Source organism: Danio rerio, chromosome 13 (genome assembly GCF_049306965.1).
Source record: "Danio rerio strain Tuebingen ecotype United States chromosome 13, GRCz12tu, whole genome shotgun sequence".
NCBI classification, from domain to species: domain Eukaryota; kingdom Metazoa; phylum Chordata; class Actinopteri; order Cypriniformes; family Danionidae; genus Danio; species Danio rerio.
Window position 1 is genome coordinate 11,033,451 of NC_133188.1, and position 12,871 is coordinate 11,046,321.

Sequence of the window (12,871 nt, forward strand, 5' to 3'; positions counted from 1 at the left end):
CTCCGAGTCGTACCGGCCCCCCAGCTTTCGGGCTGGCTGGTCAAACACAAAAGACAGGCTACACCATGTCCATCTGGGGAGGGTCGGAAGGGGTTGGAAAGGGGGAGTGTTTTGAATCTAGAACCCTGCGATCAGCTGTGACCGAGACATTGAGCGACTCAGCATTCTTCGCAACAACTGGAATGGACAAAAATCTAAGTTCAAATGTACAATCTTTGCTGCCAGGTCTTACTGATTCAGTTTCCAAGATTTATTTTTTATGATTAAGTTTATTAGTCAAGTATTTGAGTATCAAGGAAATTAATGTTTCAGATGAAACTGAATATTAAACCTTTCACGCTAATTCTATTAACATGTTGATCCTCATTGACAATGAAATGCTTACCTAAAGTTTTTAAAAAGATGAATAATTAAACAATTATCTGTCAAAACGTTTTCGAAAAAATTCAAAACATAATAGAATTATATTTATACTGTTAACTATTATTATTAATTTATAATTAAACATACAATTAAAACAATACAATTTTTAATAATGTTTTTTTTATATAAAATATTTAATGTATAATATTTTATGTTGTGTATAGGGTGTGTAAAGCATACCTGCCAACACTCCCATTTTTCCCGGGACTCTCCCATATTTCAGACCCATCTCCCGCCCAGCTTCCAAATTGTTCTGTCTCCCGGAAAACTCCCGGAAGCACTTCATTTAGTTTAATTTCGTACTTCCCACATTTGTAATGGCAATAAAAATATACAATTCTTTTTTTATTGTAATAATAATTCAAAATACAAATAAATAATAAATAAATGAATCTGTTGTTGTTTGTTTGTTGTTGTTGTTGTTGTTTTTGTTGTTTTTGTTGTTGTTGTTCAAAATTCCACATAATGGATTTTAATTTAAACATAAATATTCAAATTAAATTAAACAAAAATAATTAAATCTAGTTCCTAAAAATACATCTTAAATCAAATGAGTTCTATTTATTGTGTGAGATACATGTAAACAAAGAGACAGCACTTTCAAACATATGTGTCTGACAGTCATTACACAGAGTGCTTTTCAGACAAACACACAATCAGACAGTGCATGTATACACACACACATAGGACTTTTTAGGGTTTTTTGGAGCGTTGCCCAAGCTCTGAGTAAAAGGTCGCCATTCGCATGCCTTGTTCTCCGCCAAGACGCTAATCAGATAAATGATCTATTTGTTTTAAAACATCATCAAGTACATTAGGGCTGCTGGAGACCTGGAATGGTTGCTAGGCAAACAGAGGAAGGGGGGGGGGTTGAATACAGGCGAAAGGGTGAAGACGAGCATTGAGGGGGGTCCATAAACGCACCAATGAGATGACAGAAAAGTGCACTCTGATGGACATGGAGAAACGGGAGACAAATTAACTACATAGCATTAATCGCTTACAAGTCCAATGAAAGCACAGAAACCCACAGATGCACATTTATACACAGAGAAACTGAGATAATGGGATGTTCTCTACACTCAAATAAAAGTGCTTAAAATACCATGCTACTATGGTTCTAATGGGTATTACTATAGATGGAAATGCATGGTGTTTATTTTCCATTTTTTTTTCATTCCTAGTTTTTGCACATATACCATTGCACTACCATGGTATTTTTACAGAATTTGAGTTTCATGTAAATATCATCTGATACATGTTATGTCATTCCATGTAAAGTGACAAGCGCATGAATATTAATTGGCTCTTTCTTATTTGTCATTATTTTTTTCTACTTTTTCTTTCTACTAATTATGTTTCATCTTTTAATTATAAATATATGTACTTGCATCATATATTTAACATCATGTGAGATGCTTTCTGACTAGCAGGCAATACTGTTGCTCTTTAAAACACTCTTTATGGGTGGTAAAAATAGCAATATACATTTACATATGTAAACGTGTTTTAAACAGCACTATACATATAGAAACTATTAAGAGACTGCTTGGAAACTCTCAGTTCCTCTGGATTTAAAGTGTCTGCTTGAGAAAAACATCATTTTTGTTTTGTTTTCCAAATGACTAAATTCCAAATTGCAGACTGTTTCTCCAAAATGTTAAATAAAATGTTAATCTAGAGCATAAAATGACAGTTATGACCCCATTTTCATGTTTAACCATGTTTTCAAACATGTTTCTATTCATTTTTCGACAACACAACACAAATGTTTTGCCTTTAGTAAAGTTAAGAATGCAGTATTTGGTAGAATAACTTTTTATTCTGAAAAGGCTCAAAATGACAATATCTTTATATGAAATTTGGAATAAATGTCATCAGATATTTACAGAATCAACACATTTTAAATATGTATATTGTAAATACACTCAAAAATTACTTTTGCTGCTTGTTTAAACAACTTATTTAAAATGGCCTGAAACAAAACACAATTCTCAAGTTTTTTTGGGATAACTTAATTGTTTTATGTTCAGTCCACTTAAATTTGTGAAAAAATTCTAAATTAAGAAAACTTAATCGATTTGTGTTGGGACAGCATAAAGGAATTGTGTGGAACCAGCATTTTTTTCAGTTTAAATATATAAACATTATTTAAACTCTTTAAATGTTTACCCTTTTATATTTTTTTAAATCACAGCTGTACTTAAATCCAAAGTAAATCCAAATTAAATGTCATTTATTTTGGTGAAATCAAGAGTTTAATAATGTAAATAAATAAGAGATCTATTAAGAAATGTAAAAAGTATCAGTTTAAATATATAAACACTTATTAAACTTTTTTAATTCTACACTTAAATTGTTATTATTTTTTAATCACAGCTGTACTAAAACAGAAGTAAATCAAAAATAAATGTCAGTGATGTTGGTGAATTCAAGTGTGTAATAATGTAATTAAAAAAAGAAATCTATTAAGACATTTTTTAAAAAAGTATCAGTTTTAATATATAAACACTCTTTAAATTCATTCATTCATTCATTTTCCTGTCGGCCTAGTCCCTTTATTAATCCGGGGTCGCCACAGCGGAATGAACCGCCAACTTATTCAGCAAGTTTTTACGCAGCGGATGCCCTTCCAGCCGCAACACATCTCTGGGAAATAAACTCTTTAAATTTTATACTTTAAATATATATTTTTTTTTATTACCACAGCTGTACTAAAATACAGAAGTAAATCCAAAATAAAAGTTAGTGAAGTTGGTGAATTCAGGTGTATAATAATGTAAATCAATAAGAGATCTATTATTAAATGTAAAAAATAAATAAATAACTAATACAAGACTTATTATGTTTATTACACTAATCGGCATGTTTAGAACAGAAACATTGCAAACTTTACTTCATACACAACGGAATACCCAAAAAAGTTAAGCATGAGGGCGTAAAATGTGCAAAGAAATTGAAAAATTGAGGCAAAAAAAATCTACTAATCGCGCGAGTCTTAAATGTGAATTTCTGGGGTGTTATTACTTTCCTCATTCAGCCTCTCTCTCTCATAATTCCAGACTAGAAGGGACCTTTGCAACAAAAGAAAAAGTGTTACCTGGCTGCTAAGGTATGTTGGTAATTACTGTGGCATTACACCCTGCACAATGTCCCAGTATTGTAATTTCGTTCCTTCAGGGTTTCTTTATCACGTCTCTTAGCTCTGATACAACTCGCCCCACTGCTGACCCCTGTAGCCATGATTAAGAACATTTGCTTTTATACTCGCGCTTATACAGAGAGGCAAATCCTTTTATAATGCCATCTTGCACATAGCCAGAAAAAGAACATTATGTTTTATAATAATGCTTCACATAATGACTTTAATCTGGGTCACTTATTTATCATTCAGCACGGAGACTGGGTCAGCTCTGGGTCACTCAAATACAGGCAATATTTCCTGTAGGTGGCTCTATCATGAAAGCGGTTCTTGGTCTTTTATTTTGCTCCTTTAAATTAATATTCATTTATGTATTCATTTGTTTATTACATTGTTGTCGCACATAGAGGGTTTAAAATTAACTTTAAAGTTTAATTTAAGGAAGTTTTATTAATTTTAAAAAATAGATTATGCTTTAGTGAAACAGAAGAAGATTAAACGGATAATTGACCTTGTTTGAGGAAAAAAAACACCTATAGTTTCAGGGAAAAAACAGAGCTTTAATATATGAAAAAGTAAAAACTGACTTTAAAATCATCATGCTGCAAGAATAAAGTCATGAGGAAATTAATAAAGTGTAAAAATCACTTAAAAGTCACTTAAAAATTGAGTTTGAGTTGAAAACCACAACTATTTGTTTCTTTTTACAATTTCTTTGTACATTCAAATAAAACAATTGTCATTGACAGATATATTTTTGTATAAAATAAATACAAAAGTGTCATGTTTTCAAACATATTTAGAGTTTGCATTCATTTTGACAACTAAATATTTTTACCTTGTGTTAATGTTAAGCAATATCTGATTTACTCAAAGGAAATAAAAGAAAAAGCATGTTATACTGGCACATTTTTTCAGACCTAAATAAAACCAATATTATTATTGACCTAATAAAGTTAATCCAGACATCAGTGCATTTTTGTAAAGAGTATGTCTCCAACATTTATTAGATTTACTAAGAATATTTATGAATGTCTCTAATAGACCTACAGGGCGGTATTAATAAGCCATGAAGTAAAGTGAAACGGCTATTAACTCCAGCATGATAAAGTCAATGTATACAGAACCACAGACCTTTATCTATAAATAAAGAATAATTATAGAACTGTGTATTAAAATATTTTTAATTAAAAACTAAAAAAAAAAATTGTATCTGGATTTGGCAAATTATCAGAATTTATAGATCAGGGGTGGCCAACCCTGTTCCTGGAGGGCCACCTTCAGCAGATTTCAGTTGCAACCCATATCAAACACACCTGCCAGCAACTATCACGTGGTGTTCAGGTCATAATTAATTGGTTCAGGTGTGTTTGATATGGGTAGCAACTGAAATCTGCAGGAGGGTGGCTCTCCAGGAATAGGGTTGGCCACCCCTGATATAGATGATGAAATATCTCTAGAAGGTTGGAATGAGGTACTCTAAGTAAAAAAGCTCATACCTCAAATGCAAACAATCAACAGTGGCCCGAAACTTGTACAGTACAAATGGCAGATGTGAACATACATAACTCCTGCTATATTGCACAAGTTTAACAATAATATTCCAGATATCTGTGTAATGAGGTAAGAGGTACATTGTACCACTGTACATGGGAATGTCTGCAAGTGAAACCTTTTTGGCGAGGTATTATTAAAATGATCGACAGAATGTTATCTAAGATTTTACTATTGGATACTAAGATTTTGATCCTGGGTATATATCCTATCAGCCCTCTCTTACAAAGCAGAGGTCAGATTTATAGAAATGTGTATTTTACAAGCTAAACGTATTGCTCTTAATTGGAAAAATATAAAGAATCTAAAATTGGAAAGTTGATTAAAGAAATGGCGTCATGTATGTCAATGGAAAGGATCACATACACCAGGGGTGTCAAACTCAATTCCTGGAGGGCCGAAGCCCTGCACAGTTTAGTTCCAACCCTGCTCCAACACACTTACCTGTAGGTTTTAAACAAGCCTGAAGGACTCAATTAGTTTGATCAGGTGTGTTTAATTAGGGTTGGAACTAAACTGTGCAGAGCTGCGGCCCTTTTGGAACTGAGTTTGACACCTGTGACATACACTCTCAGAAAAAAATTTACACGGTGATACAAATAATGTTCCTTGAGGGTCAGTTTTGTACCTCTGTAAAAGTTGTACCTTATATGGTACAGAAAAGACCTCTTATGATACTGTTCTGTACCTTTTATGATACAATTCAAATGAAGGTACATAATTGTTCTTATAAAAAGATACACTTTCAGAAATAAAGGTACAGGAGCTGTCACTGGGGCGGTACCTTTTCAAACGATACATATTTGTACCTGAAGGGTCCATAATGGTATTTCAGAGGTACTTTTAAGGTACATTTGGGTACTAATATGCATCTTTTAAAAAGGTACTGCCCCAGTGACAGCTCCTGTACCTTTATTTCTGAGAATGTACATAAGTGTTGGACAACTCCTTCTTTGTTACGATATCTATGAAAATAAATATTAATGGAAAGGCGAAGTGATTTATGAATAATTTCCATATTAAAACATGAATCATCATTTAAAAGCATATGTTTAAAGAAACTCATAAACAATAATTATTAAGTTCTACAATGCAATAATACAAAACAACTGGTACAACATTTGTATCTTTGATGAAGGTACATTTTGGTTTCCCATGGTATAAATCATGTTCTTAAAGGTACAAACTGCAATGGTACAAATTTGTTTCTTTGTCTTAAGGTACAATTCTGTTCCATAAAAAGGTACTGCGCCAGTGACAAGGGTTTGTACCTTCTTTGGTACAACATTGTACCATTTTTTCTGAGAGTGTACATTGTGAAAAAAAAACTAAATGTGTTTGAAGATATCTGCCTTTTAATATCTTCCTAAAGTTCAATGTAAATGTTGGCAGTCTGCTACAACAAGAACAAGCTCTGAGGAAGTAGGGTAGTATCATGGTCTAAACATAGACTTGGGAAACACTCTTAACCTGATTTAAACAGATCTCCCCCTTTTGTTGTTGTTGTTGTTGTTTGTTTGCTGTGTCTACATGATTATTATTGAGTAACTTTGTACTCTGTTGTGATATGGAAACTAAAAAAGTTAAATAAAAATGACTCCATTGGCAATTATTTTTCACATTCAAGTTTAAAATTTTAGCCATAATTGCAATTTGAATCGCTCACATTGCTTTTAACAGAAAACGATTAATTTCCAGCCAACTGACAGTGTCATTTACTCATCACAGACAATTGTGGCTGGCATTTGGTGCTGGGTGGGTGAGTGTTAATTTCGGACCCTGTCTGCACACGTTCAACAGGCCGTTGTGCAGTAATGAGGGCTTGAGTCTGGTCAGTGAGTCGTCCTGTAAACAGTCTGAGAGCAGCGTTAATTAACTCGCACCAACACCGGAGAGCAGAATAAGGCAGAGATGGAGAGCCCGAACCTCTGACCTCCACAGGTCTAACCGGGCCTCATTGGACAGACTCAATCTGAGCAATTAGTACACAGGGTCCCCCAATCTACATAATTGCCCAAGCAGGGGGTACGACAGACGGGCATGTGAGTGGAGACCATTGAACACACACAAACAAACACATCATAGAAAAAAAGACAAGCACACTAATAACTCTTATTACACTATGAAAAAGCTCTTAAAGTCACCATCACACACGGATTCTTGATAACTAAACTGGTTGGGTGTTAAACAGAAACCATGCTGAGACTGAGCACTGCACATTAGGATGTCTAATTGTCATGATTTCGTGTCATGATCATGTGACTCTTCTTAGGATACATGCTTTAGTCTATTTTTCTGTGAAATTGTAATAACATATGCTTCACTGCTGGTTTCTAGGTAAAATGAAAGCTACTGCGCAATACGGCAGCAACAACTTTAGTTCCTTGTCACACTAATGATATCTACAGAGACATATTGTTGATGAATAAAGGCTTTTTTTGTGTGCTGTTCTTTGCACAACACCAAATAAACACCAAGATTTATGATTTGTTATCAAAAATAAACATTTCCCTCACTTATTTTCATATGGACAACTTTTCTAGTGTGCTCAGTTTGCTCAGTATCTCACTTTATTGTATTTGTGTTGCAGAGCGCTCAAGTTTGAGTCTGTTAAAGCATAGTTCCACAAAAAATAAATAAAATCAATGCAAAATCAAGGTAAACCTATGTGGCCACTGTACAAATTTCTCTCATATTTGTATTTGAAAACATTACTGTTTGGTTTATGAAAAGGTTTAGGTCAAGCGTTTGCTAGATGATCTTTACAACAAGCCTTGCCTTCTAATAAGCTTGTACATAATGACATGTATGTGAAACGTAAAACAAAATGTAACGTTTTTACATACAGATAGCGCCCTCTTGTGGATTTTTCATCTGACAAGTGCGACAAAACGTAAGAAAATTGTAAAAAAAGAATTTGATTCTTCAAAACAATTACAATTGGTGGCACTTTCATTTGTGATATATACATATGTATATTGTACACACTGAAAATCTGACATTGTATTGTGAAAAAATAAATATATTTATTATTATTATTTATTATATAATTATCTTTTTCTTTTTATTAAATAATTGTATTTGTATTGCTTAAGGTGGTATATATTAACCAAACTTCTTCTTGAGTGTGATGTGCGTTGCATACTACTAAAGCATTTTTGCAGAAGAAGGAGATGAAGTTATTATAAATGCAAAGGCCTAACTGTCTAAAGTTAACTTGAGCTCTGAAGCTAAACTTTCTGTCAGCAGAAATGTGTTGAAACTGAACACAGAATATGTGCAGTTGAGAAAGGTTTAGGCTTTTAATGTTGTACAGGGAATTGGTAAAAAAAAAGAAAGAAAAGAAGACGTATGCATGGGTGTGGCCAACTGGAGAATGATTGACAAGTGATGAATTTCACTAAACTCCACCAGTTAATATCAGCTGCCTCTATAAGTTGAAGTCAGGAAATGAAAACTGTTGCGCTCCCCTGAACGTAACTCTTAAATTGCATTGAGGATAACAGAATTCTGTAAACCGAATTATTTATTTGTATCCAATAAATTGCTAATATGTTAAACCTTGAAGAAAAAAAACTCTCAAGACCTTTTTATTTAACAGGCATGGAATTGACTAAATATTCCAACAATTGGCCACATTTAAATTAAAAAGTGCGAACAGCAATACAAAAAAATTAAATATGAGAAGAAAAAAGTAATCTGATTTGGGCAGTAAGCTTGGCAATGTAAATGCAACCTAAACCTCCATTTACAGTTCATATATAATTTTTGTCAATCAGATCACAAGTAAAGGATACAGGATGTAAACAGAACCTAAACCGATTTCAGCTTATCCTCTTTCAACTACTTCAAAAGGTGTGAAATGACAGATACTCATGCTAGGCACTTTCATACACTATGTATACTACCCCTATATATTTTCCCTTTAGTTTTCCAGCAACTCTGACCCGAGCACATGACAGTGCAAGAGCTGACGTCTGAATCCAAACCAGTGGTCAACAAGCCTCTCTAAAGCTCTTCATGTCCACCCAGCATGTTCAGATAAGACCTTTTGTGTCCCTCTTGATCCCTGCTGGAAACAACAGCACTTAAACCCACAGCACAGTCAACCCTTCCAACCCTGACAAGTTGGATCACCGTAATCCATACATTTGGATAGCTAATCCACATTCAGTGCCTCAGAGGACATAGAGACCTTTCGGCTTGTCAAATCCTGGGACGAGGACTTTAAACTGGGTATGCGAGGTGGGCAACACCAGAGGCTCCCTCCCCTTTGCAGACAATGAGCCTGCCCAGCTGAGCTGACAAGGACATGGGGGAGATGTTTGGGCTTACCAATGCGTAAGATCAATTAAGGGTGGTTGAGAGGAAGCTCTGAAAAGAGATGCGATGACCCTGCTGTAGAAGAGAGCATGTTGGCCCTATTCACTAATCCAGTAAAGGAGCCAAATATTTTAAGACCTATCAGTCCGCAAGCCAGTGAAAACCAGTCGCTTTCCTTTGCTAAAGTAGGTCATCTGCATTACAAAGTATTGAACTAAATAAGTGACTTTCCTTCTTTTAACAGCAACAACTGATTCCGAAAAGTATTGGTGTGTGTGTGTGTCTGCTGCAAAACTTTGTTGTCAACAGAAGAAAGTAAGATGTACAGTTTTGGAGTTACATAAAGTTGTTAAAATGATGATGAAATTTACTTTTATCAGTAGCATATACCAATTTTTAAACCTAAATTGCAAAAGGTGCAACAATTTTGATTACTACTATGGTGAGGGAGGCTAGGGCGAAAAGTTAAAACAATCCAACTAACGTTAACGTTACTTAAAAAGTAGACAACGGTTACAGCAGAACCCACAAGACACTATTTCACTGCTATGGAGACAACGAAAGTTGTAAACTCCATCTCTTTTCTCTATCTCTCTCCCTGTGGACCTTTAACCTGCTTGCGTGAGGCAACGTTTACCTTTTCTCTCTTGAATGTTACAGCGATTCTTATATATAAACACAAGCGTGATACTCTGCAGCTTGAGTTTTCTCCACGGCGTCTGTCAAGAATCAGCTGTGCCATGTATTCGCATCACTCATCGGTGAATAACGCCAGAGCTGCGCTCACCACCAAGCGCTTTCTGTTGAGTGCGGGAACACAAGGACCAATCCCACGCGTTTAAAAACTCACTCTTTTACTTACTATAAATGCCCATGTTGTTCTGTTCATGTATTTGAGTTGTTTGATACATTCAAAAAGAGTGTTTTCTTTGAGCAGGTCAAATTAAAGGTACAGTTGATTTATCTGACTGATTGTATTAAAGGACAAAATTGTATTACAGATAATATATAAATGTATTTATAAATTATACATTTTATTAAAAGAATTCTTGTGCTGTGAAGTAAAATCTAAAATTGTGTATGGAAAGCATTGTCAACCAGCGTGAATGTTATAAAATCAATATGAAAAATGTAACAATCTAAGTGTAAATGTTTTAAAGCTTTTATAAATCTATATAAAATATTTGACATATTATTTATTTCATTGAACTTTAAATACTGTGGTTATTTTCTTCTTTGAATTTTATTTTTTTTTTTTATTAAATAAAAAGTAGTATAATGTAGCGTACTTCTTGATTATGCTTGGTCTTCCTTTGGTGCTGTTAAAACCACCACCTCAAACTTGTAGCTCTTTTATGAAGTTATAGTAAATCGTAAATTTTGATCGAATAAATCATGATTTGATTTTTTTTTTCTTCAAATCTTGCAGCCCACTAGCCGATAGTTTCCAACACCTCTCTTGATAGGAAGCAAAAAATAAAATCACTAAAGATTAAAAAAAACCACTCGCTTTCTCTCAACCTAAAAGGATAGTTGAAAAAAACCTTTTAACTCATAGCCTAATTCATAGCCTAAGAGAACTGATTTAAAACAGTTTTATTTTGACCAAATTATAAGACTTATTTCACATTTCTGGATTCCTTAGCAGCGAAAGTTGTCACAGTTGGGTAAACTTTAAGAGCAGATTTAAGGAGAGTACCTTAAATACATTTTAGAACTCCAATTTGCTCAAGTAACAAAAGAAAAACTCTGTGATGAAAGTGCTATCATGACATTCAGGGAAAAAAAAGGGAGACTAATAATAGCAGCCAGAAGACAGAGCAATGCCAAATTTGCTAGACTCTGCATTAGAAATACCTCGCATGAGCATTAACTAGTTTGTTCGTGTGTGTGTGTGTGTGTGTGCGTGTGTGTGTGTGTGTGTGTGTGTGTGTGTGTGTGTGTGTGTGTGGAATACAAAGTGTAGCTTTATACAGTTGAAGTCAGAATTATTAGCCCTCCTGTTTATTTTTTTCTCCAATTTCTGTTTAACGGAGAGAAGATTTTTTTCAACACATTTCTAAACATAATCGTTTTAATAACTCATTTCTAATAACTGAATTATTTTATCTTTGCCATGATGACAGTAAATAATGGTTTACTAGATATTCTTCAAGACACTTCTATACAGCTTAAAGTGACATTTAATAATAATATTAATAATTAATTGCTTATATTTATATAGCACTTTTCTGGGCACTTAAAGCACTTTACACAAGGGTGGGTGGGGGGTGGGGGGTGGGGGGTATCTCCTAATCCACCACCAGTGTGCAGCATCCACCTGGATGACGCGACAGCAGCCAGACCGCACACCACACACCAGCTGATTGGTGGAGAGGAGACAGAGGGATGAAGCCAATTATGATATGGGAATGGTTGAGAGGCCATGATGGACAAAGGCCAGTGGGCAAATTTGGCCAGGATGCCGGGGTTAAACCCCTGCACTTTTTCATGACCTCGGTTTAACGTCTCATCCGAAAGACGCTCACTAAGCAGTATAGAGTCCCTGTCAGTATACTGGGGCATTAGGACCCAGACAGACCGCAGGTTGGGCGCCCCCTGCTGGTCTCACTATCTACACTTCTGGCAGCAACCTAGCTTTCCCATGTGGTCTCCCATCCAGGTACTGACCAGGCGCAGCCCTGCTTAGCTTCAGTGGGTGACCATGTCAGAGTTGCAGATAGCTAGCTGCCGGCTTAACAAGGTTAATTAGGTTAACTAGGCATGTTAGGGTAATTAGGCAAGTTATTGTATTACGATGGTTTGTTCTGTAGACTATCGAAAAAATATAGCTTTAAGGGGGTTATAATTTTGTCCTTAAAATAGCTTTTAAAAAATTAAAAATTGCATTTATTCAAGCTAAATTAAAACAACAAGACTTTCTCTAGAGGAAAGAATATTATCAGACATACTGTGGAAATTTCCTTGCTCTGTTTTCCAAAACATCATTTGGGAAATAGTTAAAAAAGAAAAAAAAAATTAAAAGGGGGGCAAATAATTCTGACTTCAACTGTACTCGTACCTATATAATTTTTTTTATCTAAATATTTAAAACTTTGAAGGATTTAAGAAGCTGATGACCATTAAACATCATCTCGTAAAAAGGTCTTGCCTTTTGTCATTGAACAGCAAACATTTGATTCAAACTTGTAAGATCCGAATCATCTACACATGATGTATTTCTCCACTAGGGGCAAAAGAGCATCTAAAACTGATAACTGTACATACGGTATACGATCAATCCAATATTTGGGTTTGATATTGTTTCCACATCATTCATAAGTCTCTTATGTTTATCAAGGCTGCATGGATTTGATCAAATCTTGTGAAATATTATTACAATTGAAAATAAATCATATTAATATGCTTTAAAATGCAATTCATGCTTGT

The 12,871-nt window shown here is 34.5% G+C and overlaps 1 protein-coding gene and 1 long non-coding RNA gene across 5 annotated transcripts in view; one reads left to right on the forward strand and one right to left on the reverse strand.

Moving 5' to 3' along the window:
• camkmt (calmodulin-lysine N-methyltransferase) overlaps positions 1-12,871 on the reverse strand; it is a 260,843-nt gene that overhangs the window by 241,866 nt on the left and 6,106 nt on the right. The gene's annotated exons all lie outside the window — the stretch shown is intronic.
• Positions 1-12,871, forward strand: part of LOC141377141 (uncharacterized) — a 97,629-nt gene that overhangs the window by 45,379 nt on the left and 39,379 nt on the right. The window lies entirely within an intron of this gene.